The 7196-nt window shown below is 36.5% G+C and overlaps 1 pseudogene; it reads left to right on the top strand.

The window, feature by feature from the left end:
* Positions 1 to 5696: 5696 nt before the first annotated feature.
* On the top strand, positions 5697 to 6411 carry LOC109862929 (annotated as a pseudogene).
* Positions 6412 to 7196: the final 785 nt, after the last annotated feature.

Raw genomic sequence — 7196 nt, 5'->3', positions numbered from 1 at the left:
AAGCATTTTGCGTTGTCATATTGTCATACGCTACAAGCGCACAACGAAACATTGAATCTAGCCTCAGTGTCTTGCTCGCGTAGCGGGCTTGGTGGAAGCGAGGCGGAACATAGTATGTCTGCACTCTTCCACGAGCCGAGCGTGACGTCACGCACACGGACGGCGGTTCTCGCTGTGTGCGTGCCCCCACCACCTCGGTGCTCTTGGTGCTAGCCTGCCAAAACTTTCATCACTGCTGTAAGAGAGTCAAAACTGGGCACACTGACCGTAGGCCACTCCGGGGTATATAAGCCGACCGATTTCGGCAGTCGGGACCAGTGATGGGAATTCGAGCCCGCGCACGCTACCGTTTTCCCCCTCTACTTACGCATACATAGACGCTCGGTCGGTGCTGCCGAGTTACACGGATGAACCGAGCGTCTATGTGTGCGTAAGTAGAGAGGAAAAAACGGTAGCGTGCGCGGGCTCGAATTCTTATCACTGGTCGGGATCAGTTTCTTTCCCGAGCTCTCGAGACAGTGTCTTGAGAGCGATCCTTCCTGCATTCGAGGCGTTGTCTCGAACATAGAATCCTAACCGTCCGGTCGAGGCGTTGTCTCGATTGCCTCCGGCGCTCCGACGCACATCGTCTCCGTCAGCTCCACGAGCCCGGAGATTCAATCGGCCGTTGTAACCGCCACAACGAGAAACAGTCGTTCTCACGACTCAACCGGCCGTTTTCACGACTAGGCATCTCTCTGTAAATACGCCCTCTGTACATAGGTACCCTCTCCCCGTATCTGAAATTAAGTTAGGATAAGACCGCGACTTCTCCGCGCCGATTTCATCACGCCGAACGTGGCATCCGCGCCGAATTAACCATACCGAACCGCTACCACACACTAATAAATACACCGATTGAGTTCGTTTCTGTTTATATATATTTATAAAATATATATATATATTTATTAATGGAATAAATCCTCGTACATTCAGCATGAATCTAACCGAGTGTCGCAATGTTTTTTGCCTTCCCCTCCTCCGAACCTTGGCACCGACCGAGCTGTCCGGCAGGCGGAAGGCCGGGCGAAGCCGATAGAAAATCGGTTCCGTTACAATAATAATAATTTGAATCAAGATTTTTGAGGTTGCTGAATCAGAATCTGAAATTAAATTTTCAAAATTTGACATGGCGGATTTAATATAGTGAAATAAAAGTAATTATTTTATAACGTCTTTTCCTGGCGGTGATAGCTTCGCCGAGAATGGGTAAGAAGATCAAGAATTCGAAGTGCTGTGTTTTATATTAAAGATTGTACGTAAATTTATTTATTTAAATGAACTATGTACAAAACAAAAGTGGTATTTGCTATATGAGCAATTTGGTCGCGCGAGAGATTCGCGTGTGATTTTCGCCGCAAGTTGTTATGTCGGCCTTGCGCTCAGCGGGCGGCCAGATCGGAATTTACATGCGCAGTTTATCTAACTAAAAAGGCCGTCGTTGCCTTTTAACCGCTGGTTCGCGGCCTCGTAACACTAAATTCCGAAGTTGCCTCTTTTACCCGTCGGAGAGAATTACTCTCCTTGAAAAGGAGCAAGATCGGTCGGAATATCCTTGCGTGAGACACCCGACAAAGAGAATTTACTCCCCCCGGAAAAGAGCGAGATCGGTCATGATATTCTTGCCGAGACATCCGGCAGGGAGAATTCTTCCTCCAGAAAAGAGCGTGATCCGTTAAACCAGGAAATTGTCGAGACACTCGACCGAGATGGTTTCTGCCCCTGGGTTTCTCGTATTCAAGATTGGAGCTCGTTCTGCTCTCTGACGACTCGAAGGCTTCGTTTTATACCCGGGATCTACCCCCGAATTGATAGCGCAATCAACTCCGCTTCGAGGAGTGAGAGAACCCATCGCGGGCGGTAGGATCGTTTGATCCGTGATGCGGTGCGGCGCGCGGTGCGAGGCGGTGTATATCGCTTCTGGGAGCGGTGCGGTGCGCAGCACGGGCGATAGGATCGCTTATGGCGCGATGCGGCGCGCGGTGAGAAGTGGTGTTTGTCGCTTCTAAGAGCGGTGCGGCGCGCAGTGCGGAATGCCGTGCCAGAAAACGGCATGTTAAGAGAGTCCTGAACCTTCCTGTTATTACCGATCGAACGAGCAATTCGTACTTTAGACTGCTTTTTGTAATTATTGCTCGGATAGAAAAACGGCTCTACAGAATTAAAGAAAATAATAAAATGAATGGCAGACACTCTTCAATATATCAAAAAGTTAACAAAAATTTTTGAAGTTACAATTACCTCTACTTTTAGTGTACTGGTATTTGAAGTTCAAGAGTTATGTATAAAAACCAACAAGTGTCTGCCATAGACACAACATTAAAGAATGTAATAAGACTAATAAGACTATTAGACTACGATTTAAATTATTATTTATTATTTAAAATATTATTTTTTTAAATATTATTTAAAATATTATTTAATATTACTTTTTTACTTATTTTATAATAGCATGTCGTGCCATAGTTTTACTATCATAAATTTTATTTCTTAACCTACCTTTCTTACAATCAATTTTTATTCGAAGTGAAATATACTTATATGTATTTTCTGTCTTTGCGATGCTTCCTCGTAACGTGACTCGATTGTTTCTTGATCGTTTCCGACGCCATGTTTTGTCAAATTCCTAACTGTGTCCAAACTCATACTATAGGGACTCTAACGTGTGCGAATATGATCATTATGCATGTGTATCTGTCGTGCTACATAACAGATCTTTTTACCTACAAAGTATCTGAAAACATAAAGATCGTTTTGTAGCAGTCGCAGAAAGCAAACGCAAGTTTCACGAAAATGACCAGTCGCATCTATCAAATCACTTGCAACACGATTGGTCACTTCCGCGAGATCTGTAATTGTAATTGAATTTTGCAATATTACAGAACAACTTTGAAATAACTCGTTTTGTGGAGCACGTGTTTTTTTTGCCAAAAGTTTTGAATACAACACAAACCAAGTAAAAGTTTTATAAGGTATAGTAAAAAACTCAAAGTAAACAATAGTTGTGTTGCAGTTGTTATGAAATATTACAATGTAGTGTAATAAATTATGTAATATTACATTGTAGTGAATTAAATTCCACACAGAACGTAACGTCTATTAGAGGTCCATATAACATCCACAGCTCCATCTCCATGATGAATGATGAATGGACGTCTAATGCATATTTATGCTACGTCCACTATAGATATCCATAAAAAAATCTATCATGGACATCCATTAGACGTATATTATAGATATTTATCACATATATTTTCCAAGACTTAATAAATTATTAAAAAATATATATTTGCCATGCTTTTCATTACTTATCTAATTGGTCGTTTATTATCGCATCGAAAATATTTATATAGCTCCGTGTGAAGTTTATCTCCATGATAAATGACAGATAGACATGTAAATGAATTTTTATATTAACTCCATTATTTTTGAGAACTTATGCAATTATTAAGAGTGTATTTGCCATATCTTTTTATTATATTAATTTACTTTTTATTACGCATAAATAACTCTATATTATATATCCCAGTAAAAAATTTTCCATGTATGAAATTGTATGAACATATTTGGTATATAAATTTGCATAATTAGACATAATAAGTTTAATTTGTGTATAAGTATATATGATTATATATCAAAAATTTTTTAAAAATATAGTAAAAATATAGTTTTATACAATTTTTTTGCATCTAACATGATACTAATAGAGTTATTTTGTAATTTGATACGGAATATTTCTAAAGCCATTCTTTTAAAACAAGAAATTCTCCATGTACAAAATTGTATGGACATATTTGGCATATAAATTTGCATACTTAAATATAATTATTTTAATTTGTGTATAAGTATATATGAAAAATTTTTTACCGGGATACAATCAATATATAGTCCATATTCTTTTATTATTTTTATTTTTTTTTTTTTTTTAACTGCTTTCCTTTTAGGAGACACAGTCAACACAAGTCGACACAAAAGTCATTCTGTCTTCGTTCAGTATTCAGTGAGAAACAAAGACAGAATGATTCTTGTGTCGACTTATGTCAACTGTGTCTCCTAAAAGGAAAGCAGCCTTTATGCATAAATAACTCTATACATATATTATCTGTAGATATATTACAAACAATATAATCATGTATTTTTTTAATAAAAGAGAAATAAAACCACTACTGTTGTATATTTACAAAACTTATTTATTAAACTCATTTATTTTATGTATTAAACTTATGTACAGTAGGGAGCACCATATCGTGCAGCTCCAGGGGAAGTATTTCTCGGAAATTTCTTCTTTAGCTGCTCCTATTACTGCGCGCTCTCCTCCTTCGATCTCGGATCGTTGGCGGAGACCGAAGAAGAACGGCGCGCGATAGTATAGAACATCCAAAGGAGAAATTCCCGAAAAATATTTCCCCTGGAGCTGCACGATATGGTGCTCCCTACTGTACATGCATATGTATACATAAATGCACAAAAATGTCTATAAAACACAAATATTGCGCAAAACGTAAACGTATGTAACGCAAAATATGTACGCAGAACCTTATTCACATGATAGAGTATTTGTCAATGATGGCTGCTTTCCTTTTAGGAAACACAGTCGACACAAGTCGACACAAGAGTCATTCTGTCTTTGTTTCTCACTGAATACTGAACAAAGACAGAATGACTTTTGTATCGACTTGTGTCGACTGCGTCTCCTAAAAGGAAAGCAGCCGATGAAATCTTACTTCGACTCTGTTCGGTTATTACTGGCAGTACTGAAAAATCTATACGTGACATGAATCTATAAATTTTCAGTACTGCCAGTAAAAAACAACGCATTCTTTGTAATTGATGTATTCTATTCCGGTGTGATGTGAGCACTCAGGTGTTCCGCGAACTTCATACTTATTAAGTCGAAAAATAGGCGTCAAAACGACGATTAAGACGCGCTTGACTTGACGTGCACGCGACACTCGAGTTGTCATACGCGCGAACGAGATTACTGATCACGTTGGATTATTTTCGGAGCAATGAATTCACCGGGCGATGCATTGTAGGTACGTATTCGCGTCATGTCGCGAGTTTTTCAGTAAGCTTAAGCAACAGTTAAATTTCTGTTGCCATTTTGTTACGTATTACGGTATTTGTTAGTATTATGTCGTAAATTCTATTGAAAGATCACTCAAATTTCGTAGAGGTTATGTAGCGCATTATAAACATTCGCGTGATTGTTAATAGTACGTAGTAGTTTTATTTAGCAACCCCAGTCAGAAATACCTTGTCGAATCGACGTCGATTCGACGTCGATTATACTAGTCGATCTACGGTTGATCGACGTCGATTTCTGACTGGGAACGTGTCTCTTCAGTCTTTTGTATTTACATATGTTATAAATTTTTTAATATAGTTATACTATTTAATATAGTTATACTATTTTATTATTTTTTCCATACAGGTTGAGTTTTTTTATGACAAATGTGTGAATTGTTGACTTAGTGAGGTTTAATTTTATATAAAATATAGTGAAGCTACTTGTGCCAAGAGTACATTGGACAAGATTTGTATCTTTACAATGTGTGAGTATGTGTATGTATGATAAATTTTCTATTGTATGACATCACATGCTTAGATATAATAAATAAGATTAGAATATGATAATATAAGACTTGCATTTTCAGTTGTCAGCAAAGCCAAAAGCTATACTCGATGATGAAACATTAAATTTGATTTCTAACAATGGCCTAAAATGCAGACATCATCTTGGTATTGTCAAACCTAGAACACCAGTATTCTCAGCATGGGCATCAAAGGAAATAGAAAATATCTTGAAAGGTACGGAATACACAATTGTGTATATCATTAATAAATGTTCACAAACATTTATATAATAATATATTGTACAGTTGTCATAGTATATTGTAACATTTGTCATAATATATGAAAAATAACTTGTGTACACCATTTTATAATATTACTTTTCAGAAAAAAAATAACATAAGTTTGAAAGAATTGAAAAAAAGTGTAAAAAAATTATTCTATTATTCTAATTATTTCGCCATTTGCATGGTCGCCATTTGCCGCTGGAGCAATCACAACTGCCAGAAAAATTACAAAAAGTAGAAGAATGTTTGAATGCTAATCGTAATCAGAAAATATCTATAGAAGACATAGATTTTGTACGGATAGAAAAGCAAGGCAAATTTTGAAGACCAATGTATACAATTGACAACCAATTAATTTTGATAAGCTCACTTACGTATCTGTTTGTAGAGAAGTTTAAAATTATGCGGTTATATATGTAGGATTCTGGATGAGATCAGAACACGCGACAAAGAATTCAAGCCTAGAAGACAATTTGACTTTGGCTCTGGTCTTGGTACGGTCATGTGGTAAATGTCAAAATATCATGTAAACTTCAAAAATACTAATCTAATATATAATTGTTATGCAAACTTAGTTAGCATATCTAAGAAATAAAATAATAAACATTTTGATAAGACTGCCCTTACGAAAAAGAACTACTGGCAGTAATATATTGCGGCAGTGGTACGAAATAATTACTGGCATTCTGTGTAATTGCCAGTAATATTCTCAGTGATTCCTGTAATATCTAATAATATTCTTGTGTGTGATTGTCAGTAATATTTATATTACTGACTTTTATTTATATGTAATCGGCAGTAGTTCTTTTTCGTAAGGATGCTTCCGAAATTTGGTCAGACTCGCTACAGAAATATCTTTGTGTCAAAGTATCAGAATCAAATATTGAAATGTCGGAAAGATTAGCAAAAGTTGCCACGTCCGAAAGATTTAAAGACATTTTTATTTAAAGACATTTTTTATTGCCAATATTTTCCTGTCGCCGCAAATGTAAGAGCAATATGAAATATTTTAAATAATGGTAAGGACGCAAATGTGGCCGTTGAAGCAAAAACACTGTTGTGATTGTGCAGAAAATATATTTGTTTATTAAGTTAACAAGTAGACGTTTCGACCCTTGTTTTGGGTCTTTATCAATAATCTAAAAAATGTATGTTGAAAAATATGTGTTAAAAGAACGCTGATCAAACGGATAAAACATACATTTTTCAACATACATTTTTTAGATTATTGATAAAGACCCAAAACAAGGGTCGAAACGTCTACTTGTTAACTTAATAAACAAATATATTTTCTGC

This window comes from Pseudomyrmex gracilis, unplaced genomic scaffold, assembly GCF_002006095.1.
Source record: "Pseudomyrmex gracilis isolate BER0280 unplaced genomic scaffold, ASM200609v1 scaffold_2677, whole genome shotgun sequence".
Lineage (NCBI taxonomy): Eukaryota > Metazoa > Arthropoda > Insecta > Hymenoptera > Formicidae > Pseudomyrmex > Pseudomyrmex gracilis.
The sequence above is the reverse complement of the archived record's forward strand: the minus strand, read 5'-3'. Positions and strand labels throughout refer to the sequence as shown.